Source organism: Agelaius tricolor, unplaced genomic scaffold (genome assembly GCF_023055355.1).
Source record: "Agelaius tricolor isolate 1412-34295 unplaced genomic scaffold, bAgeTri1.0.p SCAF_43, whole genome shotgun sequence".
NCBI classification, from domain to species: Eukaryota; Metazoa; Chordata; class Aves; order Passeriformes; family Icteridae; genus Agelaius; species Agelaius tricolor.
This window is the reverse complement of record NW_027269303.1, coordinates 3,530,283-3,555,683: the sequence shown is the minus strand read 5'-3', so window position 1 is coordinate 3,555,683 and position 25,401 is coordinate 3,530,283. Positions and strand designations below refer to the sequence as shown.

At 46.5% G+C, this 25,401-nt stretch overlaps 2 long non-coding RNA genes across 2 annotated transcripts; one reads left to right on the top strand and one right to left on the bottom strand.

Annotated features, from left to right (window-relative positions):
* Positions 1-1,949: 1,949 nt before the first annotated feature.
* LOC139604014 (uncharacterized) lies at positions 1,950-16,172 on the bottom strand. The gene is made up of 2 exons (XR_011683877.1): positions 16,014-16,172; positions 1,950-2,288 (listed from the first exon to the last, which is right to left on the bottom strand). It is a non-coding gene; the product is annotated as an uncharacterized lncRNA (long non-coding RNA).
* Positions 16,173-17,289: 1,117 nt separating this feature from the next.
* LOC139604013 (uncharacterized) lies at positions 17,290-22,812 on the top strand. Its single transcript, XR_011683876.1, has 2 exons — positions 17,290-17,448; positions 22,474-22,812. It is a non-coding gene; the product is annotated as an uncharacterized lncRNA (long non-coding RNA).
* Positions 22,813-25,401: the final 2,589 nt, after the last annotated feature.

Below are 25,401 nucleotides of genomic sequence, written 5' to 3'. Positions count from 1 at the left end.
GCCTTCCTCACCTTCTCTTATAATCAAGGCAGAAACTGACTGCATCCACAATTGTGCCTGGATACAGCTGAGGGCTAAGGAAACATTATTTTGTGCAGCACTGAGTGCATCTATCACCAATTTGTGATCGTTCACATTTACTCTTTCCCACTTTGGCAAAATGTTTGACAGCATCTACTGGTGTGTCCCCAAAGCTAACAGAGATGACTTCAGTGGTTGCTGTAATTTGGACAGATCTCTAGTCGTAGCAGCCAATTTGTTCATTAGTACTGCCGAAACAATGCTATTCAGGATTCCCAATCCTGTACCTAGAACACCGGTCACATCTCTAGGTTTCCTTGTTTTAATAGAGCTGCGTTTCCGGAGCCAAATGGTCCAGCCTTCAAAGGATGTTTGCAAAAACGGAGAACAAGCTGGCTGGATGCCTGAAACATTGGTCTGCATCAGCAGTTCGACCTGTTTGAGAGACCATGCTGGATTGAATAATATTTGTTGTTGACCAGTTTTCCTGATTATATAAGGTCCAATTTTGAAAATTTTTGGGGTGAGTATAACTGGTGGTGCAGATGGAGTGATGATATTATGAGGTTCAGCAGTGGAAGAGTGCGTTTTAGTATCTATTATAAATTTAAAAGAAAGGCCCTGTGTATCTTTTGACCAGAGACAGACTACCTCTGCAGTGTGAGTTAATGTGAAGTTTTGCCAGCAGTCTCGTGTTATTGGGTATGCACAAGCTGCTATTTGTTTATCCTCCTGACCCATGGAAACACTGATTGCAATTGCATTAGTATGGTCAGACCCATTAGCCATTCGACATCCAATATTAATTTGTTCTCCCACTACTCCTTGAGGCTGCCAGGTTTTCTGCTTCTTCCATTCGTGTCTAGCGTACAGCAGCCTGTCATGCAGTACTGATGTTAGTAAACTTAAACCTGTGGTATTCCCCATAGATCCGGTAGATTGCAAAAAGGCCTGAGACCAGTCAGGGGTCAGGGTCCCTTTATTTAGGGGGATCATGTTCTCTTTGTAAGGCTGATGAGGGTTTCCCCAGGCAGCCGGGAGGCTCAGGGTTATAATAATTAAGGTAGCTCACCAAGCAGGGCAGGGTCCTAGCAACAAATTTCTTTCTCCTTTCGTACTCATATCTCTTTTACCTGGGGCTTTCCTGTGCGCCGTTCCTGTTCCTGTGGTCCGTTGCTCTCCCCCACTACTCCTTACCTCTCTGCCTCACCTGCCAGCCTGGGTGCGTCGCTCTGCAGGGATCATTATCTTCTCGGCAGCAGGGGTAGTCTTCAGGGGTGCATTATTTGGGCTTTCTCCTTAACTCCTGCCCCCACTCCTAAGGGCAGGCTGTCAGGCCTCCAGGCAAAGGGTCTCCTGTAAAGGATTTCTTTGATTTTACGACAGACTCACTGCCGTCCCTAGCGAGCTTTACAGGGCCTGAGTCCCACACCTATTTAGGGTCCACCCTCTGCCTTTTATTCCCTTTCTTCTGTCTTCCTAGAGTTACGTCGTTCTTCCCTACGTTCTCTACGTTTTTGTTGTTTATAGACTCGGGAATAGCGGCGAATCGTGCTATTCCACTCATCAGGCCTCTCTTGCCACCCCAGAGGAAACTGGATTCCCTTCTTACACAAGGTAGTTAATATGACTGTCTGGTTTTGGCATGTGATCCTATGCAATTGGTGTTGGAATTCCCATGCCAGGGCCCAATCTCTTCTCTGTTCTAGATTTTCAACTAGTGACACTGCTTCTCTGTCAGGGATCTCCTGCTCTCCAGGGATCCTTATAAATTCTCTTAAGGCCCTTAATGGATTTGCTCTTCTCCAATCCCAATCACAAGTAAGACACCATGTACTCCCCACCAAATGTGACCGGAAAATCCACCATTTGTCTTTACAGCCACCGCAAAAGATTTTTACCCATGCCCGACAAGAAGATTCCCGACATTTAAGATACTCGGTGTAATTTAATAATTCTCGCCTCACTTCAGCCACTACTGAAAGAGCAAGCGTCAGTTCAGTCCAGGTTTTCCACGGCAGAGGGCACTTTAACTCCTGTTCCAGTTCCTGTAGGGGTTTTCTTACCAAGAGTCTCAATCGGTATAGTTCTCTGTCCCCTAATTCAGTCATTCACGTTACCAGCTGGCGCAGGTTCCTGTGCCTTCCGAAGGGTTGGCCGTAGATCTCCAGGGCGACTGGTCACCTCCCAGGGGGTGTCTGCAGGGATGGGTCCTTTCGCTCGACTGGCATGTGTCCAGCCTTTTTCAGCAGTTCGGATGGCTGTTTCTGTGGTAAACAGGACAACATAGGGACCTTCCCATTGGGGTGTTAGGGATGTCTCTTTCCAAGTCTTAATTAGGAGCCTATCTCCGGGTTTAAGCTTATGCATTATTATATCCAAAGGGGGTCTTTGTACCAATAGCCCTTTTCGTCTTAATTCCTCCCTCCGTTTCATTAACTGTTGTATGTAACCCTGAATTTGACTATCTTGGATGCAAGGATGGTTCCCCGGGAGTTCTAAGTCGTAAGGCATTCCATAAAGCATTTCAAAAGAAGAGATTCCCACATCCGTCCTAGGTTGGGTTCTAATGTTTAGCAATGCCATGGGTAAACATCTGACCCAAGACATTTTAGTTTCTACCATGAGCTTGGTGAGCTGCTTCTTGATTTCTCCATTTGCCCTTTCCACCCTCCCTGAGCTTTGAGGGTGCCAAGGGGTGTGATATTGCCATTTAGTGCCTAAGGCCCTGTTTACCTCTCTCAGCACTTTGTTTGCAAAATGGGGACCTCTATCAGAGTCTAACATTTCTACTAGTCCATACCTAGGGATTATTTCTTCCAGCAGGGTTTTAATCACCACATTTGCAGCAGCCCACAATGTAGGATATGCTTCTACAAAGTGGGTTAGATGATCTACCAGTACCAATAAGTACTTGTATCTCCCTACTTTCGGTAGCTCGGTGAAATCTATTTGTACAAGTGAAAAAGGTCGGTGTGCTAATTCCCTTCCTCCTGGAATCCTTTCTTGAGCCTGATGTCTGTTAACTCTTTGGCATGTTATACATCCCCTAACTACTTGTTTTGCTATATCGTAAATTCCTATACACATGTACTTAATAGTAATCTGGTCTACTAAGGCTTGGGTTCCCCAATGAGTCTGGTCATGCAGCTGCTGCACTATTCTTCGGGCTATAGATTTTGGCAGTACCTCCCTATCGCCTGGCAATTTTCAAATACCCCCATTCTCTTTTCTTCCCATTTTGTCTAATTTCTCCTTTTCCTGGGCTGTAAAGCTCAGGACTCGAACTTTCTCATCATCTCGCGTTCTCCTTATCCCCTGATCCTGGAATTTTCTGAGAGCAGCTTCCTTTGCCTCTCTGTCTGCTGTGTTGTTTCCTCTGATCAAATGGGAGAGAACCTTTTGATGTCCTTTAACATGTACTATTGCTATTTTCTTTGGGCCTCTTAAAGCTTGTAGTACCTGAGTAATTAGTTCCTGATGTATTAATTCTCTTCCTCAGGAGTTTATTAACCCTCTTTCTTCCCAAATTTTCCCAAAGGTATGTACCACTCTAAAGGCGTATTTTGAGTCTGTGTAGATGGTCCCAACCTTAGCTTCCAAGAATTTTAGAGCCCGCACTACTGCATACAGCTCACAGGCCTGGGCTGACCAACTAGGACTCAAAGATCCAGATTCTATTATTTCCAAATTTTCATCTCCTACAATCGCATACCCAGAGATTCGCTTTCCCTCAACAACTCTAGAGGACCCATCCATAAATAATCTTTCTCCCTCTTCCAGTTCTTCCTCTTCGAGGTCCGGCCTAATTTTTGTTTGTTTTTCTATGCTATGTAAGCAGTCATGAGTTAAATTCCCCTATGGATCTCCAAACAAGAATTCAGCGGGGTTTTGCAGAGAGGTGGTTTCAAGTATCAACCGAGGGGATGACAGTAAAATGCCCTCGTATTTCAAAAGTCTTGAGTCTGTTATCCATTTTTCTGCCTTTTGTTGCAATACTGCCCGTATGTTATGGGGGGTAAAGACTTTCAGTTCTCCTCCATAGGTAATTTTGAGAGGTTCTTCCACTAAGAGGGCTGTTGCCACTATAATCTGCAAACATGTTGGCCATCCTCTACTTACAGGATCTAGTATTTTAGAAATAAATGCTACTGGTTTTCGACTGCCGGCCCAAGTCCTGAGCCAGTACCCCAAATGCTACTCCTGCCTCAGTGTTAACAAACAAATAAAAAGGTCTCCTAACATCTGGGAGGCTTAGCACCGGGGCATTAGCCAATTCCTCTTTTAATTGTTTTAATGATTCATCATCCTTCTCAGTCCATTTCATCAAACCTTCAGCAGTTAGTTTTTCATACAAAAATTTTACTTTACCACTAAAGTTTTCAATCCATTGTCTGCAGTATCCTACAAGACGCAATAGCTGCCTGATTTGTCTCTTATTTCTTGGGGGAGGAAGGGAGAGGATTCCCTTAACCCTCCCTGGGTCTAGTGTTTTAGTTCCTTTACTAAGTCGGTGTCCTAGGTACTTCACTTCTTCTTCTACAAATTGCAATTTACTTTTGGACACCTTCAGCCCCTGGATGCTTAAAAAGTTCAGAAGCTTAATGCTTTCTTCTCTAACTGATACCTCGCTTTTTCCAGCAATTAAAAGGTCATCTACATATTGAACAATGGTTATTCCTTGGTTTGGGGTATAGGATTTCATTATTTACTCTAGTGCCTGCCCAAACAAATTCGGGGATTCTCTGAATCCCTGTGGGAGCACTGTCTACCTTAGTTGTTGCTTTCGGTGGGTATCGGGATCTTCCCATTCAAATGCAAAATAATCTCTACATTCTTCTTTCAAGGGGCACGCCCAAAAGGCGTCTTTCAAATCTATAACACTATACCAGTGATCATCTGGTTTCAATTGACTGAGCAATGTGTGGGGGTTTGCTACTACAGGGAACCGGGCAATGGTTCTCTTCTTTATTTCCCTTAGATCATGTACTAATCGGTATTTTCCGTCTGGTTTCTTTACAGGTAAGATGGGGGTGTCGAAGGGAGACATGCAAGGTTCCAAGAGCCCTTGTTGTATTAACCGTTCTACCTCTGGTTTTAGTCCCCTTCGCCCCTCATCTGACATCAGATATTGTTTTATCCTTACTGGGATTTCTGGGTTTTGAATGTTGACTGTGAAGGGCTCTATATTCAATCTTCCTGCTGTATCAAGGGGTATGCCAGACTTCTGGGTTGATTTTCTCTTCGTCAGTGACCCGTACGGGGCACAACCTGACTTTCAGCTGTTTTTCTTCAACATTTATGTTTATCCCTAATTCCACCATCTCTTCCTAATAAATTGTAATTGGCTTCGGGGACCAGTAGCAGTGATCCTACCCCTATTTTCTTCTCTGATTCTATTAAAACATCTTTAATTACAGGAGCCTTGAAGGGTTCTCCTTTTGCCCCAATAACCTGTACTGTGAAAGGTGAAATCTTACATCCCGGGGGCAAAGATTGAACTGTTGATCTCTTGGCCCCTGTATCTACAAGGAAGGTTGTGGGGGTTTGCTGGGGACCCACCTTAAGTTTTACCAAGGGCTCCGATGACATTTGCGTCCCCAATAGATAGAGCCCTTGACCCCCCTAATCCTCTTGGAACATTTTCTCATCCCTAAGCCTCTTTCGGCATTCCCTCTTTATGTGCCCTTTTCCACCACAATAGTAGCACACTACTCCTTCTCTCCCTCCAGTTTGGGGTCCTCCTAAGTCCTGGGGACTCTCCTCATGCCACTTCTTTCTCGTGGTGGAAGGTTGTTTTGTGTCCCAGTCTCTCTGCAAGCCTCTCAAGTCCCTGGGCCTTACCCGGGTCGGCAGAGAGTGGGGGGGGTAGCCCCACCACGGCCGACTGCGGGGAGACACTCTCTGTGCCCCGAGGGTGCTGAGGGCACTCAGGCTGGTTGCCTTCGTTGCAGCAGAGACGACCGAGACGTCGGTGGAAGAGGAAAGGGGCCGACTCCCAGCAGGGGGTATTCCAAGGTTTTATTAAGGAGTCCCGAGCGAGCTCCTATACCTCAGGGGGTTCCTGCCGAGAGCACTGGGGGACGTTCGGAGCTTACATTTAAAGGGGGGAGGAAACTAACATAGATAAAATCCTACTGACCAATAGGTATCTCTGGGGGATGGGTGCTGGGGGGATAGACATACAAAACAGCGTATGGGGCAGGACTTGGGGGGTTGACCCTTGGCCCCTGGCTAATCACTCGACAACTTGGACCGAAACTTCTAGGTAGGGGGATGGGATGTCGAGGTGACTGGCAGAGAGCCAGGGTGGGGGTTTTGGAGATCTTATCCCAGGAAAGGGATAACACAAGTAGAGGGAAGAGGAGGGGGGGGGTATAGTCTGGGATAAACCATTTGGGAAAAACATGGGGATACAAAACAAACTACTTCAAAGTATTACAAAATATAAGAACGCACTACAACATCTCCCTCTTTTCGTTTAAATAAAAAAGGAAGAGGCACCTAAACATTAAATTTCAGCTCGGAGTGCTATCAATCATCAGCAAACCAAGGCTGTTTTGTAAATTCTGCAGAGGTTTCTGTCCCTTCCTCAGAAGAGGTGGGAACAGTCACCTGATTGACCTCTAAAGGGGAAATAGCTTTCGAGATCAGTTTGGTCACAATGCTCTTGATGATCCCAAAACTGATCAAAATAACAAGAAGAACAAGCAAAACTAAAAATACAGATTTCAAAATGGATTTGACCCAGCCCGAGAGTCCCCATCCCTGAAAGAGTCCATCCATCCAGTCCGCTGTTTCTTGCTTGATGTCTTGGACCATTTGTTGCATCTTCCCGATGATTTTGTGGACATTTTCAGCTTTGGATGACAGATTCAGGCAACAGAGACCTTCAAACTCCTCACAACGATGATTATGTAGCAGGAGGAGAAAATCAATTGCAGCCCGATTTTGTAGGGTGGCTTGCCTTGTTGTTTCATCGTCTGCCAGGAGGTCTGAAAGTGCAGCTGATGTAATATTGGCCTGTTTAGCAACCCAACACTCCAGATGTGATAATTCGCCTAGAGCTTTGGCTGCAGACACCCATGGCAAAAACACGGTGATCGCAACTCCTTTTGGTTTGGACCAATGTACAATTTCAGAATCGCAATTTGGGTCCAGATTCCTTAAATCTCTCTTTTTGCGGGCCGAATTGCGGGTGTTGGTTTTGGTTCGCCAATCCATAATTTGGGTTTTGTTGGGTGTAAACAGGCTCAGCTTTCCAATGGTGCATGGACCTCCGATTAGACGAGAGGGGATGCCTGCCCATGCCCATTCCCCGCAAATGAGGAAAAACCCCTTAGGAAGGGCACGGGGCTTATTATCAGGGGTAGAAGGTATTCCTACTTGGGAAATTTTCTTACACCAAATTTTTGCTGTATAATTCACTTTAAACTGTTTGACTTCATGGTACAAATCTACTTGATCTTTTGGTGTAAACGTAAACTGAACACAATAGAATGCCTTGGCAGAACCAAGGAGTTCAAATTCTTGGGGTTCTTTTTCTGCTACTGCTTGTCTATCAATTAATTTTGACCAAGGGGATAACGGATTATATACTGGGGGAAGGGGAGCAGCTAATGTTGGCGGAAATTCATCATATTTAGATGGGATCCCCACAAGGCAAGTGGACATCGGGTCAGACACAGAAGAGGCTGACAGGCAAATGTGGTCTTGGTTGAGGACTCTGGCGAGGGTGGTCCACACATTTGCTTGGGGTTGTGGAACTATCCACATCTGACCTGGATGGACGGCTGTCAACAGAAGCAACGGAAGGATGGGGCTCATTCTGATGACACCAGGGCTGAGTTCAGATCAAAGGAAAACACTAAAACTGAAAATAAAAAATGTTAGGGATGAGGTCCAGGTAACAACAATTTAACTTTAAAGAGTCTGACGGCGCTTCCTCCTCCAGCAGGCGCTGGCTACCTGTGTTGCAGCTTTGTCCTTTGACACCTTAGGAACGTACGGTCTCACCCACCTGGAGGGGATCCATCTCAAGCCTGAGGGAGTGGATACGCACGCATACCCCCTACCCCAGACTACAAGCTCATGGGGCCCCTCTATTTTCCAAGTTTCAGGGTCCTTTATGAGGACTGGCGGACGCACCTTTAATTTGTGCTGACTGTTCTCGTTAAAATGTCTTACAATAGGTGGGTTAAGGTTTTCAAAGGTACAGTTCAAAAAGTTCAGTGTGAACAGTGCTTTGGACAGCTGGATTTGAGGGGTCTCTGTTTTCATCACTTCACGTTGCCGGTGAAGAACCTTTTTTAGATTCTGATGGGCTCTCTCCACCACAGCTTGGCCTGTCGGGGAATAGGGGATGCCTGTTTTGTGTTCTATTCCCCATTGCTGCAGGAAGCTCTGAAGGTCTTTGGACTTGTACGCTGGGCCATTGTCTGTTTTGATGACCTTAGGGATTCCTAATGTGGAAAAGGCTTGCATGAAATGCTTCTTTACCTCACTGGCTTTTTCCCCTGTGTGGGCAGAAGCGTAGATGGCACCAGAAAAGGTATCCACGGAGACGTGGACATATTTAAATCTGCCAAATGATGGGATGTGGGTTACATCTGTCTGCCACACTTCGCAGCTCTGCAAGCCCCTAGGGTTTGCACCTGCACTTAAGGTAGGTAGTGACTGATTTTGACAAGAAGGGCAGGTGGCTACGATGGCTTGGGCTTGTTTGTGCTTCAGATGGAATTGTCGGACCAAGGCAGGTGCATTCTGATGAAAAAATTGATGACTGATCTTTGCTTGTTGGAATACCTCTGGGAGCGGGGCCATCTTGGCTGTAGCCGCAAGGGCATCAGCTTTCCGGTTACCTTCTGCAATGAACCCCGGCAGGTCTGTGTGTGACCTAACATGCATCACATAAAATGGGTGTTCTCGGCCAGAAATAATTCTTACTAACTTAGAAAGTAATTCATATAAAGGAATGTTGGAAACGTCTTGCAACACAGCATTCTCTGCCCTAGACACTACACCTGCAACATAAGCGGAATCAGTAACTACATTTAAAGGCTCAGGAAACTTCTCAAAAGCTCTGACTACAGCGGCCAACTCAGCAATTTGGGGTGATCCTTCCACCTTGGCAATATCTGCTTCCCACTGTTGAGTTTGGGGATCTTTCCAAGTTACCACTGACTTGTGAGACGCACCAGACGCATCAGTAAAAACTGTCAGTGCTTTTAGAGGTGTCCTGCTCTGAATACTTGTCAGTGATAATGAAAACTGAACATCTGAATTGAAAATTTTGTGGGCCGGTCTGTGAATTGAAATTTGGCCTGTGTAGCTATCTAGGGCTAATTGCAAGGCTTCATTCTCTTGATAAAATTGCTCTAGCATTGCTTGAGACAAATGGCCTGATTTCAGGTTTAAGGAAATGTAAATGCAGTCAAAGTCACACCCTGCCAATTCTCTGATCCGTATCCTTGCTTTCCGGATCAATTCTGCCATCAGCTCCTGTGGCATTGTCATCCTTTTTGACCTGTTGTGACTGAGAAAGACCCACTCTATAATTAAGAGGGGATCTTTCTTGACCTGGTCCTTTTTCTTTGCCTGGACAGTTTCCCACTGAAAAATCATACCATGGAGATGTGGCAGTTTGCCTAAGATGATAAATTTGAAGGGGAGACCCTGCTGGCACCTGTGGGCCTGTCTAGTAGACATGATTTCCTGAACTTTCTCCAGTGCGGTTTTCGCTTCCTGGGTGAGGGTCCTAGGAGCACTAAGGTCATCTCCCCCTTTTAACAAATTGAAAAGGGGGGCTAGGTCTTCGGTGGAAATGCCTAGCCAAGGTCTCACCCAATTTAAGGATCCACAGAGTTGATGGAGATCCGCTAAGGTTTTGATATCGTGTTTGATAGTCAATTTTTGCGGCACAATGGTCCGCTTTCCAATTTCAAGGCCCAGGTACTTCCAAGGTGGCATCTTTTGAATCTTTTCTTCTTGGAGCTCGAACCCTGCAGCAACCAATGCATTGATTGTCAGGTCAAGTGTGTGAGTAAGCATGTCATCACTTGGGGCACACACCAGGATGTCATCCATGTAGTGCAGGATGATGGAATCTCCTGCAGCTTCACGGACTGGAGACAACAAGGAAGAAACATACCTCTGGCAAATCACAGGACTGACTTTTAGTCCCTGAGGGAGGGTCGTCCAATGGTATCTCTTCATTGGGGCCTCCAGGTTAATGGTGGGAACCGAAAAGGCAAAACGCGGAGCATCGTCAGGATGTAGGGGAATGTGAAAAAAACAATCTTTGATGTCAATTACAGCTAAAGACCAATTTTGTGGAAGCATGCTTGGTGAGGGCATCCCTGGTTGTAGGGACCCCATGTCCTCAATAACGTTGTTGATTTGACGGAGGTCATGGAGTAGTCTCCACTTGTCTTTGTTTGGTTTTTTAATGACAAAGACAGGCGAATTCCACGGCGACGTGGTCTCCACAATGTGACCTTTTTCTAACTGCTCTTGTACAAGTTCTTCAAGCGCCTTTAATTTGGTTTTATTGAGCGGCCACTGAACTACCCTTATTGGAGTGTCAGTTTTCCAAATCAATTTTTGGGCATGGCGCACCTCAGCGACCGCTCCCCGAAAAACCTGCGGGTTTTCTGGGATGTCAATTGTGGTTCCCCATTGAACCATTAAATCTCTGCCCCAGAGGGGCTCTGTGTAGTCTAAAACAAACGGGCGAATGGAAGCTATTTTGCCATTGGGTCCCTCAATTTGAACAACGTTTTTTGACTGTCTTGCCAATTGAATTCCCCCTACACCTTGCACGTGTCCTGCTACGTTTTGCAATTCCCAGTGTGATGGCCACTCTTTAGATGGAATAATCGTGACATCTGCTCCAGTATCTAAAAGTCCTTGTATGGACTTGTACTCACCACCACGGTGTAACCCACATGATAGCTTGGGTTTTTCTTTTCCCAATACCCGAGTCCAGCAGACATTGGGACGGAGTTTACCTCTGAGGGTGTCTGCTTGCTCCTGGTCCCATGGAGGCTCAGGTACTGGGATGGCTTGGGCTATGATTTGGCCTTTGGGCAAGTACACGGGTGGATGAGTACAGTGAAGCCATATGACAAATTGTTTCGGGTCTGATGATATGAGACCCGGAGGAATAATAATTTCTTGGGGTGTGTGTTTTGTGTCCCCAAGGACGACATACTTACTGTGACGCTTCTGGCAAAGCTGTGTCCAAGTACCTGGTTGTTCAGGGTTAACAGACATGAAATGCCAGTTAGTGTCTCTGAGATGGAGAGGTTCGGTCAACGCCAGCCTGTAAGGGTTATGGGAAGAGTCAGTGGTTAAAATTGGTCTGGGATTATTCCAATGAACTGAATGTTCTGTTTTGTTCAAAGCCAGTGCCTCGCTTGGCACCGATACATCTTTTACACTAGATTTCTTTTCCCTCCCCCGTACTTGAGTTGAGCCCACCCTATTTTTGTCATAGCGCTGGGGAAAGGAGCGCTCTTTACTCAGTTTTTTGAGAGGTGGTCCTTTGGGGAATTCTGGTTCTTAAGCATATTGTATTTAAAGTCTAAAAACTGCTTTTTCAGAGGGCAGTCCGGCATCCAATGCCCCAACTTCCCACAAAGATGGCAAGGTCTATTAGAGCTGGAGATTCTCTCTTGTGGCATCGTGACATGCTGGAGCTGGCTGGTAAATGGTGGCTCAGGGCCTTCCACTGCAGCAATCCTTCTCTGTGGTTTTGGTCTCTCGTCGTGGTCAGCGAGGGTGATGGTAACTTTCTTCTCACATACTTCAAGCATGGCCTGCAGCGTAGGCGTTGGGTCAAGAGGCAGGCTGAGGATAGCAGCTTTGCACTTCTCATTGGCATTTTCTTTAGCAATCTCGGTGAGGATTTCCATCCTGGCTCCTTCATTCTGAACTTGCAATTCAACAGCTTTTCTCAACCTTTCCACAAAACTCAAAAAGGACTCAGATGGAGATTGTGTTATTTTCAAATAATTTTCAATTGGAATACTAGGACGGAGCCCAAAGAAAGCTTTCTCAGCTGCTCTAGCACCTTCTCTGAAAGCCCTTGTGGGAATGCTTTCTGCCTGGATCACGCTATCTTCCCAACCTCCCTGTCCACAGAGATGATCGAGGGATAACATATTACCATAAACATCACGAGCAGTAGCTTCATCAGCCCACAGAGCTGGTAAAATTGCTCTCAATCCTTTTTGCCATGCAACATCCCACAAGAGATATTCAGAAGAGGATAACAGGCAGGAAAAAAGGTGTTTTATATCAGCAGGGGTTAAAATGTGAGCGAATAATGTAGCTTTAAGGAGCCCTCTAAAATATTCACTTGATCTCCCAAAATCTTTCTGGGCTTTGGCTAGTTCTTTAACAGAATCAACAGAAAGGGGGCTATAATTTGGCTGGAATGCCCCGTTTAAATCAGGGATATATGAGACAGGGGCAGCAGAAAGGAGCTGTGCTGTTTCCGGGTTCGGTCTCCCGGCGACAGCGTCTCTTATTACACTGTCCTGAGCGCCGGAGGGCGGGCCGTGGGGGGGGCGGAGGGAGCCCGCGGCAGGCGGGCAGAGCTCTGAGGGGGCGGGGGCGGCCGGAGCCAGAGCAGGAGGGGCGGCCGGGGCCGGGGTGGGAGGAGCCGGAGGAGGGGCCGGAGGAGGAGACGGGGGAAGGGCGGGAGGGCGGGTTTCGGGGGCGGGGTGCTCCGAGCAGAATGGGTTGTTGGGAGAGCGAAAGGAATTCTGGGAAAGAGAGGAAACCACCATTGCCACGTGGTGTCCGCCATTATGGTCCGGGGAAGTTACCGGGCGCGTCTCAGGGGTACAAAGGCGGGCACTAAGGTTGTGAGACACGGTATTATAACTTGGGGAAGCAGGAGGGAGGGTGGGATTTCGGGAATTCAGGGCAGAAGTGTCCGGGTTGGAGACAGGGAACTTCTGGGGGAGGGCAGGGGTTTGTGCCGGGGCTGGGAGTGGGGGAAGATGAGTGGGGGAGGGAGAACCGAACTCGGAGGGGGGTAGATCGGGTTTTTGGGAAACAGAGATATTGAAACTGTTGCCGGATGGCTGTTCTTGCATCTTTAAATTAAATTTTACAACATTTCTTATCTGCAGGGCTAAAAAAGCGAATTTTGACGGAGATATGTCTCCTGATTTCCCTGCCTTCAATAATTCACTACCAATTTTGTCCCAAAAAGCTAAATCACTGAGATTTTCAGTGGACACGTCGGGGAAGTGAAGGAAAAGCCATCTGACGAACTGTTTAACATCTGTTTTTGAAAATCGGATTTTTTCACTCTTAAGAATGTTTAAGAGATGATAATAGACACCCTTGTGAGATACAGAAAGCCTAGCACCCATTTTGGCTCTGATTTTAAATTTGTATCTCAAATTTCAGCAACCCAGGTGGGGGGGGGGAGGAGAAAAGCCTACAGCTGGCAGTCTGCCCACAATAGAGAGAAAAAAAAACTTCAGCCCTCCGCGGCGGGGCTGAGAACAAAGGGCAGGGAAACACCCCCTCCCAAAGAGGGGAGAAACAAGAGAAGGGTAAAACTTACCAATCCAACTGCAGGAGAGGGGAACGAAAAAGCCTGGGATGTTGATTTCCACCTGAAGCTGACTTCTTGGGGTACATAAGAAGCTCCCAGCTTCGTCCACAGGAGAGCAACTCACTAAAACGGAGTTTTTTCTTTCCTGAGGTAGCTTGCCGGCCGAAGGCTTATCGAACAGACTGAAAGTATGTCCGAGCCCCTTTCCGTGGGCTCCTGGAATGGTCCCAGAGCCCCACGGCTGGGCGCCAAGCTGTCCCAGTCTCTCTGCAAGCCTCTCAAGTCCCTGGGCCTTACCCGGGTCGGCAGAGAGTGGGGGGGGTAGCCCCACCACGGCCGACTGCGGGGAGACACTCTCTGTGCCCCGAGGGTGCTGAGGGCACTCAGGCTGGTTGCCTTCGTTGCAGCAGAGACGACCGAGACGTCGGTGGAAGAGGAAAGGGGCCGACTCCCAGCAGGGGGTATTCCAAGGTTTTATTAAGGAGTCCCGAGCGAGCTCCTATACCTCAGGGGGTTCCTGCCGAGAGCACTGGAGGACGTTCGGAGCTTACATTTAAAGGGGGGAGGAAACTAACATAGATAAAATCCTACTGACCAATAGGTATCTCTGGGGGATGGGTGCTGGGGGGATAGACATACAAAACAGCGTATGGGGCAGGACTTGGGGGGTTGACCCTTGGCCCCTGGCTAATCACTCGACAACTTGGACCGAAACTTCTAGGTAGGGGGATGGGATGTCGAGGTGACTGGCAGAGAGCCAGGGTGGGGGTTTTGGAGATCTTATCCCAGGAAAGGGATAACACAAGTAGAAGGAAGAGGAGGGGGGGGGTATAGTCTGGGATAAACCATTTGGGAAAAACATGGGGATACAAAACAAACTACTTCAAAGTATTACAAAATATAAGAACGCACTACAACAGTTTTGCTGTCCCTCCCTGACTGCCGCCACCATCATCCGAACTTGTCTTTTGTGTGCCTCATCCTCCCGTCTAACATATACCTTCTGAGCCTCCCTGAGCAATTCATCAAGTCCTCTGTCCTGCCAATCCTTTAACTTTTCTAATTTCTTTCGAACATCCTCCCATGATTTGGCTACAAACTGTGTTTTAAGGAGTGCTTGCCCCATTGGCATCTCTGGGTCCACCCCTGAGTATAACTGAAAACTTATCCTATATCTTTCCAACCATTTAGTAGGGGGTCTCATCTTCTCATCTTTTCCTTGGCACTCTTTGAATGCCTTGCTTATATTTTGTTCCCTGGGCACAGCCTCTCGTATGCCCTAGATTATGATGGTTCTTAAGTCCTGCATATGACCACGATGGTTGGGGTCCTGATTGTTCCAGTTGGGGTTTTGCAAGGGCCATTTCACATCAGCTGCGGGACCTTGAACATGTTGGGTGTCCGAAATCTTCATTCCTGCCCTTCTAATCATCCCTCTCTCCTCTGCTGTAAATAGGATGCCTAGAATGGATTGCATCTCCACCCAAGTATATATGTTTGGCCCTAGGAACTGATCCACTCTTTCTGCTACTCCTATGGGGTCTTCTAATAATTTTCCCATCTCTTTCTTAAACTCACGGACATCTCCCGAGTTCAAGGGGACAGTGACAAACCCCATCCCAGCTTGAGGTCCTCCTAATGCTATTTCTCTGAGAGGGAACAACCCACTGCTCTCTCCTTCCTCAATTACTGTTCTCATCTGACTCCGAGTACGCCTCCTGCAATCCAGGGAGTCCGTGACCGGCTGTCTATTAGGGGCCGATGCCGGGGGTGCGTTTAGGGGGGGTTCAGGGGGAGCTGGTGGTATATACGGGGGAGGATAAATAGGAACATATTCCTCCTGTCGAGACGTTTTCTTTTTTTTCCTCCTCCCCTTGACTTCCCTTAAGGGGGAACAGCCTAGCTGTTTGCTCATTACTTTCTACCAACCATAATTTAGCATATGCACTCTCCTCTGAGTTCACCGGCTCTTTAGAATTCACATAAATGTTCAGGGCTTGACAGACCCAATCCTCGAAGGATCTGAAAATGGGCCAGTATATACTTCCTGAATCCAGATTCTTGCCTCCCCACACTACCATACAATAATTTATCATTTTTGCCTTATCCTTCCCCTTTCTGGAGGGAAAGTCATCCCAATACTTAATCATTAATCCTAACGGACTGTCCTTAGGTATTGGGGGTAACTGGGGACCCTCCCCCATGGGATCAGAAGGCTTGCTTTTCTTCTGCCCCATCTTCCAAGGCACCTCCACACACGCACACACACAAAACCCCTCGGTCGTGGCTCGCTCCCTCGCGGGCTACGAGAACCGCACTACTAGAGGGTCCCTCTCACGTCGTCCGGAGTTGGACGTCTCATTCACCCTGCCCCGGGATCCCAACCCCAACCGAGCGGTTCACCTCGTATACTCACGCGTCCTGCGTCGTCGCTCGGATCTTCGTGCACAAAGTTTACAGGGTTACCGGTGTTTTCCTTGCTTATTCTCGAATTTAGGTTCGTCAGTCCAGATGGGGGGTTGGGTGAGAAGGCCAGGGCCACCAGGTGGTGGGGCGCCCCCCCAGGATTCTCAAACCAACCCCGTTTTCTGGATCCGAGTCACGGCACCAAATTGTGATAAATGAATTCACTGGATTCAAGGATCATACAGTTATATTTTCTTTTATTATTATTATGCAAGCAAGAATAAGCAAAGTTCAGCGCTGGGCGGCCGGGAGTCTCCACTCCTCAAGGCTCGCACTGTTCCTATCCCCAAAGTTTGCCTTTTATTGCCTTTTTCTCCTGGGTCCAGGGATGACATGGTCTGGCTTTGGCGCTTGCTCGTTCAGTTGCTAGGGGGTCTTTTTCTGCCTTCTGGTGGTCATGGGATGAAGGCTCCAAGTCTTCCTCTTTTAACCGCTGAGTGAACTTTCCCTTATAAGGCATACCTATACAGTGGAATTTCCAGAACACGATACGATTCCTGCAAGCCTAAGCAATTCTTGTGAGTTTAGGGATTGACATTTACCCCTGAGAGGATTAACAATAGATGGTCTACTGATTGTAATAAGTAGTAATACATTTGTTCATTAATTAAATCAATAGCTAAATAATTATACAATATCAAAGCAATAACTAAATAGCTAAAACCGCTTCATTTTTCAATGTATAGCCACATATTGTTGCTTGGCTTGCAGGAAGCGTATAGTCCTTTGGGAATTCCATGGTAAAGATATACCTTATAAGGAAAAGTTCACCCAGAGGTCACAGAGGAAGGCTGTAACAACAATCCCCTAAATTCGCAAGAATTGCTTAGGCTTGCAGGAATCGTATCGTGTTCTGGAAATTCCACTGTATAGGTATGCCTTATAAGGGAAAGTTCACTCAGCGGTTAAAAGAGGAAGACTTGGAGCCTTCATCCCATGACCACCAGAAGGCAGAAAAAGACCCCCTAGCAACTGAACGAGCAAGCGCAAAAGCCAGACCATGTCATCCCTGGACCCAGGAGAAAAAGGCAATAAAAGGCAAACTTTGGGGATAGGAACAGTGCGAGCCTTGAGGAGTGGAGACTCCCGGCCGCCCAGCGCTGAACTTTGCTTATTCTTGCTTGCATAATAATAATAAAAGAAAATATAACTGTATGATCCTTGAATCCAGTGAATTCATTTATCACAATTTGGTGCCGTGACTCGGATCCAGAAAACGGGGTTGGTTTGAGAATCCTGGGGGGGCGCCCCACCACCTGGTGGCCCTGGCCTTCTCACCCAACCCCCCATCTGGACTGACGAACCTAAATTCGAGAATAAGCAAGGAAAACACCGGTAACCCTGTAAACTTTGTGCACGAAGATCCGAGCGACGACGCAGGACGCGTGAGTATACGAGGTGAACCGCTCGGTTGGGGTTGGGATCCCGGGGCAGGGTGAATGAGACGTCCAACTCCGGACGACGTGAGAGGGACCCTCTAGTAGTGCGGTTCTCGTAGCCCGCGAGGGAGCGAGCCACGACCGAGGGGTTTTGTGTGTGTGCGTGTGTGGAGGTGCCTTGGAAGATGGGGCAGAAGAAAAGCAAGCCTTCTGATCCCATGGGGGAGGGTCCCCAGTTACCCCCAATACCTAAGGACAGTCCGTTAGGATTAATGATTAAGTATTGGGATGACTTTCCCTCCAGAAAGGGGAAGGATAAGGCAAAAATGATAAATTATTGTATGGTAGTGTGGGGAGGCAAGAATCTGGATTCAGGAAGTATATACTGGCCCATTTTCAGATCCTTCGAGGATTGGGTCTGTCAAGCCCTGAACATTTATGTGAATTCTAAAGAGCCGGTGAACTCAGAGGAGAGTGCATATGCTAAATTATGGTTGGTAGAAAGTAATGAGCAAACAGCTAGGCTGTTCCCCCTTAAGGGAAGTCAAGGGGAGGAGGAAAAAAAAGAAAACGTCTCGACAGGAGGAATATGTTCCTATTTATCCTCCCCCGTATATACCACCAGCTCCCCCTGAACCCCCCCTAAACGCACCCCCGGCATCGGCCCCTAATAGACAGCCGGTCACGGACTCCCTGGATTGCAGGAGGCGTACTCGGAGTCAGATGAGAACAGTAATTGAGGAAGGAGAGAGCAGTGGGTTGTTCCCTCTCAGAGAAATAGCATTAGGAGGACCTCAAGCTGGGATGGGGTTTGTCACTGTCCCCTTGAACTCGGGAGATGTCCGTGAGTTTAAGAAAGAGATGGGAAAATTATTAGAAGACCCCATAGGAGTAGCAGAAAGAGTGGATCAGTTCCTAGGGCCAAACATATATACTTGGGTGGAGATGCAATCCATTCTAGGCATCCTATTTACAGCAGAGGAGAGAGGGATGATTAGAAGGGCAGGAATGAAGATTTCGGACACCCAACATGTTCAAGGTCCCGCGGCTGATGTGAAATGGCCCTTGCAAAACCCCAACTGGAACAATCAGGACCCCAACCATCGTGGTCATATGCAGGACTTAAGAACCATCATAATCTAGGGCATACGAGAGGCTGTGCCCCAGGGACAAAATATAAGCAAGGCATTCAAAGAGTGCCAAGGAAAAGATGAGAAGATGAGACCCCCTACTAAATGGTTGGAAAGATATAGGATAAGTTTTCAGTTATACTCAGGGGTGGACCCAGAGATGCCAATGGGGCAAGCACTCCTTAAAACACAGTTTGTAGCCAAATCATGGGAGGATGTTCGAAAGAAATTAGAAAAGTTAAAGGATTGGCAGGACAGAGGACTTGATGAATTGCTCAGGGAGGCTCAGAAGGTATATGTTAGACGGGAGGATGAGGCACACAAAAGACAAGTTCGGATGATGGTGGCGGCAGTCAGGGAGGGACAGCAAAACAACCTTCCACCACGAGAAAGAAGTGGCATGAGGAGAGTCCCCAGGACTTAGGAGGACCCCCAACTGGAGGGAGAGAAGGAGTAGTGTGCTACTATTGTGGTGGAAAAGGGCACATAAAGAGGGAATGCCGAAAGAGGCTTAGGGATGAGAAAATGTTCCAAGAGGATTAGGGGGGTCAAGGGCTCTATCTATTGGGGATGCAAATGTCATCGGAGCCCTTGGTAAAACTTAAGGTGGGTCCCCAGCAAACCCCCACAACCTTCCTTGTAGATACAGGGGCCAAGAGATCAACAGTTCAATCTTTGCCCCCGGGATGTAAGATTTCACCTTTCACAGTACAGGTTATTGGGGCAAAAGGAGAACCCTTCAAGGCTCCTGTAATTAAAGATGTTTTAATAGAATCAGAGAAGAAAATAGGGGTAGGATCACTGCTACTGGTCCCCGAAGCCAATTACAATTTATTAGGAAGAGATGGTGGAATTAGGGATAAACATAAATGTTGAAGAAAAACAGCTGAAAGTCAGGTTGTGCCCCGTACGGGTCACTGACGAAGAGAAAATCAACCCAGAAGTCTGGCATACCCCTTGATACAGCAGGAAGATTGAATATAGAGCCCTTCACAGTCAACATTCAAAACCCAGAAATCCCAGTAAGGATAAAACAATATCTGATGTCAGATGAGGGGCGAAGGGGACTAAAACCAGAGGTAGAACGGTTAATACAACAAGGGCTCTTGGAACCTTGCATGTCTCCCTTCGACACCCCCATCTTACCTGTAAAGAAACCAGACGGAAAATACCGATTAGTACATGATCTAAGGGAAATAAAGAAGAGAACCATTGCCCGGTTCCCTGTAGTAGCAAACCCCCACACATTGCTCAGTCAATTGAAACCAGATGATCACTGGTATAGTGTTATAGATTTGAAAGACGCCTTTTGGGCGTGCCCCTTGAAAGAAGAATGTAGAGATTATTTTGCATTTGAATGGGAAGATCCCGATACCCACCGAAAGCAACAACTAAGGTAGACAGTGCTCCCACAGGGATTCAGAGAATCCCCGAATTTGTTTGGGCAGGCACTAGAGTAAATAATGAAATCCTATACCCCAAACCAAGGAATAACCATTGTTCAATATGTAGATGACCTTTTAATTGCTGGAAAAAGCGAGGTATCAGTTAGAGAAGAAAGCATTAAGCTTCTGAACTTTTTAAGCATCCAGGGGCTGAAGGTGTCCAAAAGTAAATTGCAATTTGTAGAAGAAGAAGTGAAGTACCTAGGACACCGACTTAGTAAAGGAACTAAAACACTAGACCCAGGGAGGGTTAAGGGAATCCTCTCCCTTCCTCCCCCAAGAAATAAGAGACAAATCAGGCAGCTATTGCGTCTTGTAGGATACTGCAGACAATGGATTGAAAACTTTAGTGGTAAAGTAAAATTTTTGTATGAAAAACTAACTGCTGAAGGTTTGATGAAATGGACTGAGAAGGATGATGAATCATTAAAACAATTAAAAGAGGAATTGGCTAATGCCCCGGTGCTAAGCCTCCCAGATGTTAGGAGACCTTTTTATTTGTTTGTTAACACTGAGGCAGGAGTAGCATTTGGGGTACTGGCTCAGGACTTGGGCCGGCAGTCGAAAACCAGTAGCATTTATTTCTAAAATACTAGATCCTGTAAGTAGAGGATGGCCAACATGTTTGCAGATTATAGTGGCAACAGCCCTCTTAGTGGAAGAACCTCTCAAAATTACCTATGGAGGAGAACTGAAAGTCTTTACCCCCCATAACATACGGGCAGTATTGCAACAAAAGGCAGAAAAATGGATAACAGACTCAAGACTTTTGAAATACGAGGGCATTTTACTGTCATCCCCTCGGTTGATACTTGAAACCACCTCTCTGCAAAACCCCGCTGAATTCTTGTTTGGAGATCCATAGGGGAATTTAACTCATGACTGCTTACATAGCATAGAAAAACAAACAAAAATTAGGCCGGACCTCGAAGAGGAAGAACTGGAAGAGGGAGAAAGATTATTTATGGATGGGTCCTCTAGAGTTGTTGAGGGAAAGCGAATCTCTGGGTATGCGATTGTAGGAGATGAAAATTTGGAAATAATAGAATCTGGATCTTTGAGTCCTAGTTGGTCAGCCCAGGCCTGTGAGCTGTATGCAGTAGTGCGGGCTCTAAAATTCTTGGAAGCTAAGGTTGGGACCATCTACACAGACTCAAAATACGCCTTTAGAGTGGTACATACCTTTGGGAAAATTTGGGAAGAAAGAGGGTTAATAAACTCCTGAGGAAGAGAATTAATACATCAGGAACTAATTACTCAGGTACTACAAGCTTTAAGAGGCCCAAAGAAAATAGCAATAGTACATGTTAAAGGACATCAAAAGGTTCTCTCCCATTTGATCAGAGGAAACAACACAGCAGACAGAGAGGCAAAGGAAGCTGCTCTCAGAAAATTCCAGGATCAGGGGATAAGGAGAACGCGAGATGATGAGAAAGTTCGAGTCCTGAGCTTTACAGCCCAGGAAAAGGAGAAATTAGACAAAATGGGAAGAAAAGAGAATGGGGGTATTTGAAAATTGCCAGGCGATAGGGAGGTACTGCCAAAATCTATAGCCCGAAGAATAGTGCAGCAGCTGCATGACCAGACTCATTGGGGAACCCAAGCCTTAGTAGACCAGATTACTATTAAGTACATGTGTATAGGAATTTACGATATAGCAAAACAAGTAGTTAGGGGATGTATAACATGCCAAAGAGTTAACAGACATCAGGCTCAAGAAAGGATTCCAGGAGGAAGGGAATTAGCACACCGACCTTTTTCACTTGTACAAATAGATTTCACCGAGCTACCGAAAGTAGGGAGATACAAGTACTTATTGGTACTGGTAGATCATCTAACCCACTTTGTAGAAGCATATCCTACATTGTGGGCTGCTGCAAATGTGGTGATTAAAACCCTGCTGGAAGAAATAATCCCTAGGTATGGACTAGTAGAAATGTTAGACTCTGATAGAGGTCCCCATTTTGCAAACAAAGTGCTGAGAGAGGTAAACAGGGCCTTAGGCACTAAATGGCAATATCACACCCCTTGGCACCCTCAAAGCTCAGGGAGGGTGGAAAGGGCAAATGGAGAAATCAAGAAGCAGCTCACCAAGCTCATGGTAGAAACTAAAATGTCTTGGGTCAGATGTTTACCCATGGCATTGCTAAACATTAGAACCCAACCTAGGACGGATGTGGGAATCTCTTCTTTTGAAATGCTTTATGGAATGCCTTACGACTTAGAACTCCCGGGGAACCATCCTTGCATCCAAGATAGTCAAATTCAGGGTTACATACAACAGTTAATGAAACGGAGGGAGGAATTAAGACGAAAAGGGCTATTGGTACAAAGACCCCCTTTGGATATAATAATGCATAAGCTTAAACCCGGAGATAGGCTCCTAATTAAGACTTGGAAAGAGACATCCCTAACACCCCAATGGGAAGGTCCCTATGTTGTCCTGTTTACCACAGAAACAGCCATCCGAACTGCTGAAAAAGGCTGGACACATGCCAGTCGAGCGAAAGGACCCATCCCTGCAGACACCCCCTGGGAGGTGACCAGTCGCCCTGGAGATCTACGGCCAACCCTTCGGAAGGCACAGGAACCTGCGCCAGCTGGTAACGTGAATGACTGAATTAGGGGACAGAGAACTATACCGATTGAGACTCTTGGTAAGAAAACCCCTACAGGAACTGGAACAGGAGTTAAAGTGCCCTCTGCCGTGGAAAACCTGGACTGAACTGACGCTTGCTCTTTCAGTAGTGGCTGAAGTGAGGCGAGAATTATTAAATTACACCGAGTATCTTAAATGTCGGGAATCTTCTTGTCGGGCATGGGTAAAAATCTTTTGCGGTGGCTGTAAAGACAAATGGTGGATTTTCCGGTCACATTTGGTGGGGAGTACATGGTGTCTTACTTGTGATTGGGATTGGAGAAGAGCAAATCCATTAAGGGCCTTAAGAGAATTTATAAGGATCCCTGGAGAGCAGGAGATCCCTGACAGAGAAGCAGTGTCACTAGTTGAAAATCTAGAACAGAGAAGAGATTGGGCCCTGGCATGGGAATTCCAACACCAATTGCATAGGATCACATGCCAAAACCAGACAGTCATATTAACTACCTTGTGTAAGAAGGGAATCCAGTTTCCTCTGGGGTGGCAAGAGAGGCCTGATGAGTGGAATAGCACGATTCGCCGCTATTCCCGAGTCTATAAACAACAAAAACGTAGAGAACGTAGGGAAGAACGACGTAACTCTAGGAAGACAGAAGAAAGGGAATAAAAGGCAGAGGGTGGACCCTAAATAGGTGTGGGACTCAGGCCCTGTAAAGCTCGCTAGGGACGGCAGTGAGTCTGTCGTAAAATCAAAGAAATCCTTTACAGGAGACCCTTTGCCTGGAGGCCTGACAGCCTGCCCTTAGGAGTGGGGGCAGGAGTTAAGGAGAAAGCCCAAATAATGCACCCCTGAAGACTACCCCTGCTGCCGAGAAGATAATGATCCCTGCAGAGCGACGCACCCAGGCTGGCAGGTGAGGCAGAGAGGTAAGGAGTAGTGGGGGAGAGCAACGGACCACAGGAACAGGAACGGCGCACAGGAAAGCCCCAGGTAAAAGAGATATGAGTACGAAAGGAGAAAGAAATTTGTTGCTAGGACCCTGCCCTGCTTGGTGAGCTACCTTAATTATTATAACCCTGAGCCTCCCGGCTGCCTGGGGAAACCCTCATCAGCCTTACAAAGAGAACATGATCCCCCTAAATAAAGGGACCCTGACCCCTGACTGGTCTCAGGCCTTTTTGCAATCTACCGGATCTATGGGGAATACCACAGGTTTAAGTTTACTAACATCAGTACTGCATGACAGGCTGCTGTACGCTAGACACGAATGGAAGAAGCAGAAAACCTGGCAGCCTCAAGGAGTAGTGGGAGAACAAATTAATATTGGATGTCGAATGGCTAATGGGTCTGACCATACTAATGCAATTGCAATCAGTGTTTCCATGGGTCAGGAGGATAAACAAATAGCAGCTTGTGCATACCCAATAACACGAGACTGCTGGCAAAACTTCACATTAACTCACACTGCAGAGGTAGTCTGTCTCTGGTCAAAAGATACACAGGGCCTTTCTTTTAAATTTATAATAGATACTAAAACGCACTCTTCCACTGCTGAACCTCATAATATCATCACTCCATCTGCACCACCAGTTATACTCACCCCAAAAATTTTCAAAATTGGACCTTATATAATCAGGAAAACTGGTCAACAACAAATATTATTCAATCCAGCATGGTCTCTCAAACAGGTCGAACTGCTGATGCAGACCAATGTTTCAGGCATCCAGCCAGCTTGTTCTCCGTTTTTGCAAACATCCTTTGAATGCTGGACCATTTGGCTCCGGAAACGCAGCTCTATTAAAACAAGGAAACCTAGAGATGTGACCGGTGTTCTAGGTACAGGATTGGGAATCCTGAATAGCATTGTTTCGGCAGTACTAATGAACAAATTGGCTGCTACGACTAGAGATCTGTCCAAATTACAGCAACCACTGAAGTCATCTCTGTTAGCTTTGGGGACACACCAGTAGATGCTGTCAAACATTTTGCCAAAGTGGGAAAGAGTAAATGTGAACGATCACAAATTGGTGATAGATGCACTCAGTGCTGCACAAAATAATGTTTCCTTAGCCCTCAGCTGTATCCAGGCACAATTGTGGATGCAGTCAGTTTCTGCCTTGATTATAAGAGAAGGTGAGGAAGGCACTTTCCCCACAGAAATTCAGAAAATAATCTGGGACAATGCCAACGATTTTGAAAGAGAATTCCAATCCTGGTGGAAACGGGTAAATTTTACCTATAATGCTATTTCAAATACAGCTACTGCTTTTGTCTTGACCATACACAATGCCTCTGTACATCTAGTTTTTCCTGTTATTGCATTAGGAATAAACCATGACGGAGCTGTTCTCTATCCTATAGAACATAGGGGATGGGCCCATCAGTTTGATGACAAATGGCAAACTGTTGATTTGGAATCTTGTACTATCCGAGAACAACTGGGGTTCATCTGTGAAGGCAATGTAATTATAGCTCAAGATATCTGTTTAGACACAGAGCAAAACATTTGTCATTTTGAGATTCGTCCTAACGAGACTTCTAAAACAGTTCTTATATACATAGGCAATGGATGTGCGTGTTTTAGAACTATTTGTGATTCTGTGCTTGTAGATGATGTTGTGGTGGATACAAAGAATCACTCAAACTTCTGTGCCTTTAACTTCACTAAGATTACAGGGTGTGATATCACTCATGAAGCTAAAGTTACCTCTCACCACCTATTACAATCCAACTACACGCTCTGCTTCACAAGCTAATGCCCACCCCGATTGGGATGGACTTCAC